The sequence below is a fragment of the Elgaria multicarinata genome, chromosome 15 (assembly GCF_023053635.1).
Source record: "Elgaria multicarinata webbii isolate HBS135686 ecotype San Diego chromosome 15, rElgMul1.1.pri, whole genome shotgun sequence".
NCBI classification, from domain to species: Eukaryota; Metazoa; Chordata; class Lepidosauria; order Squamata; family Anguidae; genus Elgaria; species Elgaria multicarinata.
The window spans coordinates 32,710,063-32,725,032 of NC_086185.1; the positions used below are offsets into that span (position 1 = coordinate 32,710,063).

The 14,970-nt window shown below is 45.3% G+C and overlaps 1 protein-coding gene across 1 annotated transcript in view; it reads left to right on the top strand.

Moving 5' to 3' along the window:
• AR (androgen receptor) overlaps nt 1-14,970 on the top strand; it is a 214,257-nt gene that overhangs the window by 156,526 nt on the left and 42,761 nt on the right. The gene's annotated exons all lie outside the window — the stretch shown is intronic.

The following is a 14,970-nucleotide window of genomic DNA, read 5'->3' on the forward strand; positions in this document are numbered from 1 at the left end:
CCTGTTGCACCCAGGCATCTGTGCAAAAGATCTCAGGGGTACACTGAACTAATGCTGCAAGGCAGGTGTTGCTTCTCTTCCTGTACCCCAGTTTGCCCAGTCTGGTCAATGGACATGCTCTGTCCCTTCTTTTTTAGCCTTCCATCTGCAACAACATCTGTGACTGCCAAGGTACATTTCAGAGGCTCTGTAGTCACAGATGGCTCAGTGGCACAGACTCATGAGCTACCAGCTGCTGCGTTCCACTCCCCTTGTGAGCACATCGCTCCCACAAATGGGTCAGAGAGGTAACTTGGAAACAGGCTGTCAGCATTTTAGAGAGCATGGATTTTGCATCTATTCTTCCCTAACCCATCTTGTCCTCTTCTGCCCCAGCTGCCCCAGCATCCCTTTTAAAATGTCCCTGTTCCATCATCCCACAAGCACTTTAGAGAGGGACAGTGAGTGGGGCAGAATGTCGCCCATGTCATCAAATACGCGAGTGAGAGGCAGAGCTTTTCCTATAATTGCCTGGAATTAACAGATAAATGCACCCAAATTACCCAAAATGTGTGCTCCTACAAGGCTAGCGCAAACACCATTTGGAACATTACATGCGAGGTGGTTTTAAGTGAAAGAAAAAGGTAAGGTTGTGGCCCCAAGGCTTGCCAGAGTTAGAATGTTGACAACACGGCTGAAGAGAGCCACAGGGGTTTCTGCTGCAGCTGCTGAACTGGGTTTATGCTATTTCCAGGTCACCGTGCCCCTCCTGTAATTCACATGCAGCTGTCGTTTGCGACGGGAATGGAGGAACGTTAACACACCCGAGGGAGTTGCTATTGCAGCTCTCACTTAAGTCGAGTTTTGGGAGCCCACGAGGACAAAGGGCAACTTCCTGGATTGGATTGTCTGCTGGGACTCTTGGTTGCACTCTGTAAAGTTTTAGTAGAGCCAGGAATTAATCTATGCGGTTCTGACCAACCTCTGGAGTGGATTGGGGAGTCAGATTGCCCTGAAAGCATGCTCCCTTTAGCCTTGGGCTTGGAAAGCAGCAGGTCCTGGGCCATTTCTGGAAAGTCTTCCTTCACAGACAGAGCCGGTGTGGTTCTAACCCAGATTCTGATTGGAGCCACGGAGGGAGCTTTTATCCAGTGGCTGCCATGCTCAGGAGTCCCATGAACCACTGGGCTGGAAATCTGATTGTGTCCCCTAGAAGAAAGGGTCACTCCTGGCCTTTGCAATGGGCTGACTTGCATGTTCTGCTGGCTCATAATAATCCAGAAGGTGAAAGAGGATCGTATGTATATTTGGTGGTGGGGGTTAACTTGGAAACAGTCTTGAGCTGACAGAATGTATGTGGTATGTGAGATTCCTGTCAGGATGAGGAGGCCAGAAGGGCTAGAAAGAGCTGCGAGGGACTCAGCACGCAGGGCTTCTCCTGCTTCCTGACCCAGTTAGGAAGGCAAGCCCAGCCCAGCCCAAGAATCACGCGGCTTCTAAGGCAGCCGATGAAGATTGCTAATTGACTGGCTCTTTTGATCTTCATCGTAAGCGGTTGTGTGTATGCCAGGATTCCATGACTGTAGAATTTGCATGGAATGCAGAAATCTAGCCCATATGGCTGCAATGATAGCTCGAAATATGTGGGCAATGCCAGGAAAGGGGGACAGCGTCTTCTGTAGTTCAGTGACAAACAAAGACCATTAATTATTCAAAATAAATATACACTATTTTGCTATTTTATATGGTCTGCTTTTCTAGGCACATAATTTGGGATATGTTATTTACAGGATAATTTAGTGGTATATAATTTATACTGCCTTGGTTGCAGCTTGATGCTCAATGGCATTTTTACAATCACACTTTAAAAGGGCTTCTCTGTCAATATGCCTAATGGAGAAGCTTATAAAATGCTCTTGTTTGCAGCTTGGCCAGGTTCAGCAACCTTGAACTGCAGGAGCATCTGTCATAGCCGTGGAAAGGGGATGCAGTGAAACCTGATAAAAAGAGAACGTAAATCTTCTTGGAGGCACTAATACATTCCGATCTTGCTCATACGGTAGACTTAAGTTCACGGTTAGCATTTGAAACATATGCGCCTGGTGGTGTCTGTCTGTCTCATTCACAAATCTGCCGGTGATTTCTCTCTGTTTAATACTAGCAGGCACTAGCTAAAGAACAGGGTGGATTCCAACTACTTTGCCTTAAGAGTTTGGAAACTCCAAAGCTTCCCCAACTGAAATACTGTCACTTTCATTGGAGGGGGGCGAGGAGGTTGCACACAAAGCATTTCAATGAATGGTGAAGCCTATGCAGATAGAGGTGTGTTGCAGTGAAGATCTACTTCATACAGCACGTTCTTAACACATGGAAACCTTTTAAAAGGGGAGGAGACAAATTCATGGAGACTAGCTCTTTGCCATGACAGCTAAGTGGAGTTACCAAATTCAGAGGCAGAATGAAGTAGATGCTGGCAGCTGACAGCAAGATGGTGGTTGTCTCCAACTTGCTCTGGCCACTGCTTGAAACACTCTTCTAGCAATGGCAGCCCTCATGGACTCTGGCTTCCCTCCCTACATCACCAAGCACATTGTCAAATCAACTTGAATATCTGAGGACTATCAGAGCAAGGACAGCTGGTAGAACTCTGAGATTGCTTAGTTTCATAAACCATATAGAACCAAAGAACTGTTTTTTAAAATATGATTTACATTTCATAACTTGTGGGTTTGTATTTCAAGAAACATTCCTTTCTTTTATTTTAGCACTTGATAAGCCAGTAACACCTAATAGAAAAAACAATTCCTTTATATTCTTTTTCAACAATTGAAAGAATGTGCTGAGCGAGCACTATCATCCTTTCTTGAAAATAGTTTTGGTGCCGGACATCCTCCCGAGGTCGGTAAAAGGAGTATCCAGTTAGCTGGGGGAAAGGTAATAACGGCCGGGGAAGGCAACGGCAAACCACCCCGCTATAAGGCCTGCCAAGAAAACGTCAGCGAAAGCTGGCGTCCCTCCAAGAGTCAGTAATGACTCAGTGCTTGCACGAGAGGTTCCTTTCCTTTTTTCCTGCTAAACCTACTGCCTCTTTGGCATCAAAGTTTTACAGATTTTTACCTCCAAAAAAATCTTACACATTCTTGGGTTCTTTTTGAAGCTGCATCTTGGCTCATGTTTGCCTTCACCATGTAGCCACTTAACTATTTTTTATGGGCTACACTCCATATGAGAAAGACAATAACAGAGCAGCACACCAGGACAACTTGCTTTCTACTTCATTTCTGTATCAAAGGGTCTTTATATTTTCAATGCTGTTATTTTCAGATCAATGCCTGATGAATCATCTATGGCAGTTCTGGATTTTCATTTGATTTGGCTGTGGGGAATTAGAATATGACCCAGAGCCAAGTGGACAAAACTGGCCTACAATGAGAATGGCATCTAACAGCTGGTGAAAGAGAGTTGCCAGTTAGGCTAACGACAGTGTAATGGCAATGAAAGAGACTGGCAGCAGTGAAACACAGCCCACAATGAGTTTCAGGAGTCTTCATTAGTAGCTGGTAGGCTTGCACAAACACACACACACACACACACACTTGCTAATTCAAATGTTCTTTGTTGCTGAGTGTATTATAGGATTGTGGGGTTCTCTGACAAGGAAACAGTCATTGGGGAAATGCTCCATTGTGTTGGCCCTCAAGCTGAGAGCCCTGCTGGGGTTTGCAAAGTTATTATCTCCCCAGCCTCTAAGCAAATCTCTCCTCCCGGTCTCCCAGTCCAAGCCGTGTCTGGGGGAGCAGCCTCTGCCCTGCCCAATGCCTTGCTTTTATAGCAGCTGGTGATGCATTTGCAAAACTGTGATAATGCAGCCCAGCAATGGCGGGAATGGCTATAAACAAGCAACTCTCCTGTTTTGTGCAGCAGGTTTGAGAAATACAGGGAGGGGGGAGGGGAGAATTAGAGCAATGGAAGCACTCGCTTTTTCCGACCCACTCCTGGATTAGCTTGCAAGGTCTGTCGTGCTATTCAGTTACACTGCCTGCCAGGTGGAGGTGAGCCTGGATGAGGGACGTCCAGACTCCAGCAGGTAGTTCTCCCTTACCAGCCTCACATGTCAAGGGGGTTAAGGTGGAAAACATACATCATCAGGTGTTCAAATTAATGGGCTGTTAAGAACCATCAGCTGTTTTGAATTTGCAAGTAAATAGCTCTGCAAGGTGGGCATTTGGGGACTATGTTGTTCATGTCCCTGTCAGGTATTTAATCACACTGGCTGCATTTACCAGACATAAGTAACCTTAAGAATTAGTGGCCGGTAACCAGATAAACCCAAGTGCCTGGTATTGAGCACAGGGAGAGGGAGAAAGGGACTCCTCCACACTCGGAGTCATCAGTGATGCAACACTGGGCTTTCCAGACTGGAAGGGTGGTTTATTTAATGAATTAGATTGGTATCCCTCATTTTGACCATGCCCTAAAGCAGCCTGTACAACGTTAATAGAATTCAACCATCTCAGTCACAACCTTGGAGGGCTTGGTGTGGGGAGAGAAGAGGCTGAAAAGCAGGATGAAAATGCAAACTTAACAAATGAACAGAAAAGTACAGAAAGAAGCCAACAAGAGAGCCTCCCACATGTGGGAAGTATTTCATTCTTTTGAACATGAGAGAGGGGAGCAATAGAAGGGGCAACCTGCAGATGAACCAGGAACAGGGGTGTGATGGTGGTGGTGGTGGTGGTGGTGGTGGTGCGCTCTTTGCCTGCCTGCCTGCCCATTCCTCCATCCTCATCCACGAGGGGAAACACAGTTGCATCCTTTGCCGGTTCGTTGGCCTGCAGTGCTCGGCTGCATTTCAAAGCCCTGCTTCATCCTCTCCCAGGGCCTGTTAAGCAGCCCCATTTGGCAATACTGTGAGCCAAACTCCCTTCACTCCTTTTTGGTGGGGCTGGATTGGCGCACGTTCCATGGGAACTCTGGGTTCAGCTCACTTTGGGGAAATGGCCATGAGGGCACCTGCTAATCTACAGAGAGGCTCATAAACCACAAATGGGGTGGTAAGGGGGACAAGAGACATTATTCCTCCCCCTCTTTCTCAAAAAGCTCAGTGGACAAACGCTCTGCATAATTTTCATCCCCTTTCACAAGATAGCAGCTATTCACCATGAAAATTAAACAGGGCTTCCCTGTTCAAAATCCATCTTCCTCTGTTTAGCAGATGCTGTGGGCAAACAACATATCTACTTGGTTGTTTCCCAGGGGCTTGACTCCAAAACTGACCCTGTAACCACTGCCCTAGAAGTATGCCCCATTAAACCAAGTGAGATTTACTTCTGAGTAGATATGTATACAGGTGCACTGTAAGTGAATCTTTGATCCAGCATGTCAACTCTAGCTTCTTATGAAACGTTTTCCGGGATGTTAATGATGGCTTGTAGTTTGGAGTTGCTTCAGGGCATTCATGAGACTGGTTGAATCATACTGATATCTACCCAAAAATCCTATTTGTGTTACTTTCATATTATCAACAGGGGTGGCATAGACTAGAGATGAACATTTCCCTGCCAAACACAACAACACAGAGATAGAAACTTCCTGCAATCCTAATGTTACTCTCCTGGGAAAAAGCTAAAGAAACTCCCAAGAAGCTCTTTGGCCCTAAGGTCCAACTAGAGTCTGTTTTGTTTTTGAAGGACCAGACCCCTCATACCTGCTTTAAAACAAAGCCTAGGTCATGGTGAGAGCAGGAGTGGAGCTCATCCTGTTGGTTATCCATTGGGGCTCTTCAGTTAAATTATCAAGCAGCAGCCCCTGTACATGGACACACTCCCCTGTTATCATGTAAACCCACCCATCCTGGCCTTCTTCATAGGTGCTTGCATAAGGCCCTGGCCCTGTTGTTCTCAATCATTTCTCTGCAGATACTGGTGCCCTAGTCCAGCTGACATGTTAAGTGTTTGTGCAACCCTGTGCTATTATCATAAGAAATAGGATGACCCCATGAGAAGGAGACCAGGGCTCCTGTATCTTTAACACTTGTGCAGAAAAGGGAATTTCAGCAGGTGTCATTTGTATGGATGCAGCACCTGGTGAAATTCCCTCTTCATCACAACAGTTAAGGCTGCAGCTGCCCTGAGATCCTTGTGATATGCAGTAGGGCAGGATACAAATGTTTTAATAAATAAATAATTTCCAAAATCGAGAGCAGTGGGTAACAAACTTCACCTATCCAGTGCTCACAAACCCAAGTGCTGGAACAATGGCTGCATTCAGAAAACACCATAAACCTTGGTGGTTAAGGCTTTAACCACCGTAGTTAAGGCTTTTTTGTTAACAAAACAGCCTTAACCACTGTGGTTTAAGGTGTCTTCAGAACAGGGCCAGTGTCTCAGAAAGGGGAATGTAAATCTGTAGTGCACACCATCAGACACAAGAATTACATTATTGTTCCTGGACTCCCATTAGCTGAAATGCCAAGAGGTGGGAAAATACATATTCTACTCAATGGTTGGTAATGTATCCTGATGGTGAAGACAAAAAAGAAAACCCATTTGTATATGAGTTATGGGGCAGCTAATGCTATGCCTACAATTCCCATCAGCCCCAGAAAGCATAGCTGGTAAAGAGGGTGATGGGAGTTGTAGGCCAAAACATCTAGAGGACCACAGGTTGCCCACCCTTGCCTTACCGGGGGTCAGTTTTGCAAGGAAAGGTTGCAAAGAGACCATTGCTACCATCCTGAACACGCAAAATGCTGCTTTTGTGTGTAGATGTGTAGACCTCCCCACAAACCTCCATTTTGCAAGTATGACACAAACACAAAGTTAATTTGCCTCAGTTTCCTTTTTCTGTGCAATGAGCTGCTGCCTTGGCTGCACCTACTGAGACCCTGCGCTCCACCCACTGTGAGGTGTCCTGTGTTCCACCCCACCAGCACCAGTGGGCCCCAGCAGCCACTGCATGGTGTTACGTTTCTGTTTGGGACAAGCAGGAAAAAGGAATGCTCTTAACTTGCATGTTTGTTCTCCTTTCCAGGTCATGCTAATCTTTTCTGCCTGGCTTGTTCTCTCTTTGTTTTTAGTGTTAGCTTTAAAGTAATTGTGAAAACACGTGCTGTAAATTAGTGCTCAATATTATCCCATTTGTAATCCTTTCACAAGTTCCTCCCTCTCTCTAACCCACAGAAAGATAAAACACATTCAAGAACAGGCACATAGAACTCTGCATTATAACTGAGTCAGACCCTGGGCCTGTTCAGCTCCATATTGTTATTGGCCCTCCAGAGTGTCGGGCGGGAGTTCTTCCTGGAGATGCTGGGGTTTGGATTTGGGCTGCGTGCAAAGCAGGTGCATAGTCACAGAGCCATGCCCCAGTCAAACTATAGAATGTTTCAGTAGTTGGTAGTTCACTATTAACTAGTTATTAACACTCACTTTGATGAGCAAAGCTGAAGAAATCAGCCTGCTTATGCTGAGCAAGAAAGAATCTAGATTTGGTGGGTGAGAAATAAGAGAATCTCACGGATTCTGTGTTTTGGCACAAAATTGTAACAATAGTAGTAGGACACCAAGGATGGCCTCTCTCCTGAATATAGTAGTCAAGTTCATATGGGAGGAAGCAGTGCTTTAAATATCCGGATCCCAAATTGCTTAGCAGGTAGTGAATATGAGCTGAATATGAGCCAGCAGCGTGCTGTGGCTGTTTAACAAACTTATGCAATCTTGGGCTGCATTAACAGAAGCATAGCATCCAGATCATGGGAAGTAATAGTTCCCCTCTATTCTGCATTAGTCAGGCTTCATTTGAAGTCTAGTGTTCAGTTTCCCATTTTAAGAAGGACGTTGACAAGCTGTGGTGCATCCAGGGGAAAGCAACCTGGAAATCAAGTCCTATGAGGAATGGTGGAAAAAACTGGGTGTGTATAACCTGGAGAAGAGAAGGCCAAGAGCAGATATGAAACCAGTTTTCAAATCTGAACGACTACCATGAAGAAGACTTGTTTTCTGGGTGGAAGCTGCAGATTTCAGCAGAACATGAGCCTTAACTTCCTAACACTGAGAGCTGTACAGCAGTGGACCGACTCCTTCGGGAGGTGGTGGGATCTCTTTCGCTGGAGATATTTAAGCAGAGCTGCGGTATCCATGGCCTCAGCTAGACCTACGGGTCTAGTGTGACGGAGGGGTGAGGATCTCGTGATATTTTTATCATGAGATCTCCCCCTCTGTTTACACGCAGTGCACGACAGCCTCAGAGGAACAGGATGTCATGCCCACTATTTTGTTTTTTTAAAAAAACAAACAAACAGAGGGAGCGCTCGTGCGCTGAAAGGTTTTTTTAAAAAAGAAATCCCAGTCCACCCTACACCTGATGAGCGCAGAACTCCTGAGGAGCTCTGCACCCTGAGCGTGGTTCCCAGCTCCTCATGAGTAACCTCAAGGAGCTGTGACAAACCGTGATGGTGGGCCATACTTTCCACTGTCTCGAGATCATCCTGAGACTGTGGAAAAACCATGCCTAAAGGGTAGGGTGATATCCCGGGGAAAGGGAGGGGTCATTCCTCCCTGCTCCAGGGATCCCCTGTGCATCATGTGGGCACACAGGGATGTTCCCAGGGATATCACCCCATCTAGCTATGGCCTATGTGCCAGGAATGCTGTAGTTGTGTCCTGCATTGCAGATCCTGCATTCTGTCTCTTTAAATTGTGCTCCAAAGTGGATTGGTTGTCAATGCAGCTGGTGCAAAGAAGGCATCCTAGATGGAACAATACTGTGTGTGACAGTATCCTAGTCTGCCTTTTCCCCAAGTAGGCACAGTTGGTGCACCAGCCTGCCAACTTCACTGCTAAGCCAATGTTCAGTGGGCAACATGCATTTGGTCAGTTCCACTTCAATTAAGATGAACATCAATTCCTCCTCTTCTTGATGCCCATCACCACTGCCCAGGTCTGTGTTTCTCCTTTTGAAGTATATCCATCCTAGGCAAGTGGTCTGGGGTGGAAGGTAGGATAATTGCTATTCCTCCTCATTATGCAGCTGTTCAAAGGACAGAAGTTCTGTCAGGAACAGACCTGGCATTACTGGCGCTCCTCATTGCTGTAGGTTCAAGGATTGATTGATTGATTGATGGCATTTATATCCGGCTTTTTTCCTCCAAGAAACTCAAAGCTGTGTAGATAATCCTCTTCCTCCTCTCCATTTCTGTCCTCACAACAACCACAACCCTGTGAGGTAGGTTGGTTTGAGAGTCTGTGACTGGCACAAAGTCACCCAGTGAGCTTCCATGGTCGAGTAGATTCTAGAACCTAGATCTCTCAACTCCCACTACAACCCCTCTACCCACTACACCACACTGGCTCACTGGATACTAGTCTTAACCTTGGGCAGCCTCCTCCAGCCATGAGGGGCCTTAATATGCTGAATTCTGCCAGTCAAGCCATAGAGTGATGACATCTGTCCAAGATATGCCTCCATCTTAGAGTCTCAGTCACATCAATGGCAGGTAGGTAGTCAGAAAACATGGCCTTGTTTTCACAATATGACTACCAAAGAGAGCAGCATGTCAAGTTCTATCAAGGGATCAATCCACTGATAACAGAGGGTGTCGGCTAAAAATCATCCCTGCTCATTTTGTTTTTTCAGTTAAAAACCATTCAAAATGAATAAAGGCCTTCTCTCTTCTGGCAGAAATAGCAGTCCTAAACAGAGCTCCCCATTTCTATAGCTGGTGTGCCCTCCTGTTTAATAGGCTTCAGTCTCATCTTGCAGAACATTCTTCCATTTGGTCTTGGGTTGCCAAAGTAGAGCTTTTACAAGTGCACTTATTTCCTGACCTGTCATAACCCCCCTGCCCAAGGGTCTGGTGACCAGATTTTCAGCTGCATCAGACTATGCGCTGGACAGGCTTTAGTGCAGGCTAAAGTGAACATATCAAGCTACTGCTGTTTTTCAGCCTCTGGCAGGTTTTGTACTTCAGTGAGCAGATGGAAGGCCAGTGTGTGAATTATGGAGATGATCACTTTCCCCCTCTTGTTGTTTCTAGTGATGACCAAGACAGTTAATAAAAATTTCCCCGTCTCTCTCTTTCTCTCTCTTATACTCACACACACATACTTACACAACGTATTGAGAAGCTCTTGTCACATTAGGGGCAACAAAATTCTCCTCTTGGGTGCACGTGAAGGACCTCATCTTTTCCCATCCATAATCAAAATGCCGACTGTCAGCAGGAATCCAGGACACATAATAGAAAAGCAGATGATGATGATGATGATTTACAATATTTATATATTGCTCAATTATCTAACACAGATTCCAGAGTGGTGAACATAGGTATAAACAGTAAAAACAAAACAAAAAACTGTGCTAATCAAAGTGGGAGAGAGAAAGAGTGGGGAAACAGGACTGGCCCCAGCAGTGCTGCCCTTGCCCAAGCACTGGAATGCCTTGTCTGTCTCTCCACTAAAATGCCCTCCCATGTGTTTAAAGTTAAAAAAAGCCAATGTTGCTGACCTATAGAGCCACTATAGGGTTTTGCTATTTTATTGTTTTACTCTGTACAGAACAATGTACACTGATGGTGCTAAATAAATAAAATAATAATAATAATAATAATAATAATAATAATAATAATAATAATATAGTTCAACGTTGCACAGGTTCAGTTACATCTTTAAATGTACTTTCAAGAAAATTTTGAATCATCTATTCTGGGACTTGCACAGTTACAAGATGGGGGATATTTGGCCAGCAATACTACAAGTGGGAAGGATCTTGGAATTGTTGTAGATCACAAGCTGAATAGCCAATAGTGTGATATGGTTGCAGAAAAAGCAAATACTATTTGGGCTGCATTATAGGTTCCAAATCACACGAGCTACCAGTTCCCCTTTATTCGGCACTGGACCTCATCTTGAGTATTGCGTCCAGTTCTGGGCTCCACAGTTCAAGAAGGACACAGACAAGCTGGAGCGTGTTCAGAGGAGGGAAACCAGGATGATCAGGGGTCTGGAAACAAAGCCCTATAAAGAAAGACTGAACGAACTGGGCATGTTTAGCCTGGAGAATAGTAGACTGAGGGAGACATTGTAGCACTCTTCAAATACTTGTAAGGTTGTCACACAGAGGAGGGCCAGGATCTCTTCTCTATCATCCTAGAGTGCAGGACATGGACTAATCGGCTCAATGTACAGGAAACCAGATTCTGGCTGGACATCAGGAAAAACATCCTGACTGTTAGAGTAGTATGACAATGGAATCAATGACCAAGGGAGGTCGTAGGCTCTCCCACACTAGAGGCCTTCAAGAGGAAGCTGGAGAGTCATCTATCAGGGATGCTTTAAGGTGGGTTCCTGCATTGAGCAGGGGATTGGACTCAGTGGCCTCATAGGCCCCTTCCAACTCAGCTATTCTATGATTCTATGGCTTAGGCTTTGGGGTAGGTGGGCTTTTCCCACCTCGAGCCATGAAATAAATCAAACCTCTGCCTCCTTGTTCTCTAGAAAGAACATACCTCTTTGTACCATAAACCCTTTGTACCATAAACTTATGAAATATGAAAGTGATCCTTATGATATGGCATTGTAGATGGTGGTTGTCTGCTTACTTGTACAAACGGCACCCTGGTTGTGGGACCATATTGGGTCATAGTTGAGTTGCTGACAGAATATGGAAAGGCTAGTGCAATCAGGAGGCCTACCAAAGGTTTTCTTTTCACTCTGTAACCCTTGTGAGAAAGTTATAGCGACCTGGTTGGACAGGCAGCAGAATGGAGTATCAGAATCAAAATTCTCCCCTTTGTAAAACAAGAATAACAAACTTCATGCAAGCTTAGCCCATCAGGGTGAAATGTTCTAGCCAAAGTATTTACTGGGATTTTTTTTCTTTAACAAAGGGACTATATAAAATGTCTTCTTTCACACACACAACCATCTGCAGCCTGAAGAGGTACAGTCCACTCTCGCACCTTGGGACTCTAGCCCCTCATTCCTTTCTTGGTCAATTGTATGTATAAATATGTGTCACAGCCTATCTGAGAGGGAGGAGAGAAATGGAATGTGGCTTCGTCCTCCCCCATCCCCAAAATCACACACATGGGGAATCCATGTTTTTCAGTACATTTTGGGAGCCATTTGGAGTGCCAGTTGCTCTCTCAGCCAAACGTCTTCTCAGGGTTGCTGTGAATTTCCTTGAAGAAAAGTTGGGATACAAATATAATAAATAAATGAGCTGGATGATTTATGGGTACATTTGTGCACCCATACGACAATACTGGCAATTCTACCAGAAAACCTGAACATACGAAGCTGCTTTGTGCTGGGTCAGAGTGGTCCATCTGGTGTACTTCTAATCTGCCCTACTAGCATGTTCTCGAGCAGAGTAGGATCTTTCCCTAGACCTGTTAAACTGGAGATGCCAGGAACTGAATGTGTGGCCTGGTAGCAAAGCGTGAGCTCTGCTCCTGAGCTATGCCCCTTGTCATCCCTACAGAATTCTGCACACAAAAGTCTTAGGCTGACACGTGGCCTTACGCTTGCATAGTTAATGCCACAGTAAATGCCACATTTTCCTTAGTGTGTTTATCTTAAGGATTTGCTGGTGAATTCTAGTTTGAATCCTTGCTCCTTATTTGAGCCTGAAGAGACTTTATGTTCTAAAACAATGTAGATATTTAAAAGGGCATCAATGACTGACTGAAACTGGCAGTTGACACATGTTTGTCTTTGGAGTGATATCAATGGTTAGCATCCTTCTTGCTTCCTCTCTAGAGGAAATTATTTCCTCCAAGGGAAGCCATTTTGTCATGTAAAACAGATGCTTTGAGCGGGAAGGATATTATTCCCAAGAGCTCTCAGAGGCTGGCAAGTTTTCTGCCTACCTTTAACCAGCCTTAGTTCCAAAGAAAGGGTTACTGCCTGCACATTTAAATATTCTCTAATGTTCAAACTATCGGACAGTGGCACTTATTTCACATGCCAGCAAGGTAATGCTCAAGATCCTGCAAGCTAGACTCCAGCAATTCATGGAGCGAGAATTGCCAGATGTACAAGCTGGGTTTAGAAAAGGCAGAGGAACTAGAGACCAAATTGCCAATATCCTCTGGATAATGGAGAAAGCCAGGGAGTTCCAGAAAAACATCTATTTCTGTTTTATTGACTATTCTAAAGCCTTTGACTGTGTGGATCATAACAAACTGTGGCAAGTTCTTGGTGGTATGGGGATACCAAGTCATCTTGTCTGCCTCCTGAGGAATCTGTATAGCGACCAAGTAGCAACGGTAAGAACAGACCACGGAACAACGGACTGGTTTAAGATTGGGAAAGGAGTACGGCAGGGTTGTATACTCTCACCTTACCTATTCAACTTGTATGCAGAACACATCATGCGACGTGCTGGGCTTGACGAATCCAAGTCTGGAGTTAAAATCGCAGGAAGAAACATTAACAATCTCAGATATGCAGATGACACCACTTTGATGGCTGAAAGCGAGGAGGAGCTGAGGAGCCTTATGACAAAGGTGAAAGAAGAAAGTGCAAAAGCTGGGTTGCAGTTAAACCTCAAAAAACCAAGATTATGACAACCAGCTTGATTGATAACTGGCAAATAGAGGGAGAAAATGTGGAGGCAGTGACAGACTTTGCATTTCTGGGCGCAAAGATTACTGCAGACGCTGACTGCAGCCAGGAAATCAGAAGACGTTTACTTCTTGGAAGGAGAGCAATGACAAATCTTGATAAAATAGTTAAGAGCAGAGACACCACATTGAAAACAAAGGTCCACATAGTTAAAGCAATGGCATTCCCCGTAGTAACCTGTAGCTGCGAGAGCTGGACCATAAGGAAAGCTGAGTGAAGGAAGATAGATGCTTTTGAACTGTGGTGTTGGAGGGAAATTCTGAGAGTGCCTTGGACTGCAAGAAGATCAAACCAGTCCATACTCCAGGAAATAAAGCCAGACTGCTCACTTGAGGGAATGGTATTAAAGGCAAAACTGAAGTACTTTGGACATATAATGAGAAGACAGGATACCCTGGAGAAGAGGCTGATGCTAGGGAAAGTGGAAGGCAAAAGGAAGAGAGGCCGACCAAGGGCAAGATGGATGGATGATATTCTGGAGGTGACAGACTTGACCTTGGGGGAGCTAGGGGTGGCGACAGCCGACAGAAAGCTCTGGCGTGGGCTGGTCCATGAAGTCACGAAGAGTCGGAAGCTACTGAACGAATAAACAACAAAAATGTCTTTGTGGATGAGAATACTACTTCCTCTCTCATTGTTGTTGCAAATGCTTATGTAACCCTGTTTTTTCTAATGATGTGTGTGGGGAAACTGAAGCATAAGGTGACAACAAATGGATTCGTCATGGGCTGAATGAGGGCCAGTAAACTGAGGTTGACAAGTCAGAGAGCCTGTGGACGGTTCCCATGTCCAGCAAATGGATGTGCAGCTCTTAGAATCATAGAATCATAGAATAGCAGAGTTGGAAGAGGCCTACAAGGCCATCGAGTCCAACCCCCTGCTCAATACAGGAATCCACCCTAAAGCATCCCTGACAGATGGTTGTCCTGCTGCCTCTTGAAGGCCTCTAGTGTGGGAGAGCCCACAACCTCCCTAGGTAACTGGTTCCATTGTCATACTGCTCTAACAGTCAGGAAGTTTTTCCTGATGTCCAGCTGGAATCTGGCTTCCTTTAACTTTAGCCCTTTATTCCGTGTCCTGCACTCTGGGAGAATCGAGAAGAGATCTTGGCCCTCCTCTGTGTGACAACCTTTTAAGCATTTGAAGAGTGCTATCATGTCTCCCCTCAATCTTCTCTTCTCCAGGCTAAACATGCCCAGTTCTTTCAGTCTCTCTTCATAGGGCTTTGTTTCCAGACCCCTGATCATCCTGGTTGCCCACCTCTGAACACGCTCCAGCTTGTCTGCGTCCTTCTTGAATTGTGGAGCCCAGAACTGGATGCAATACTCTAGATGAGGCCTAACCAGGGCTGAATAGAGAGGAA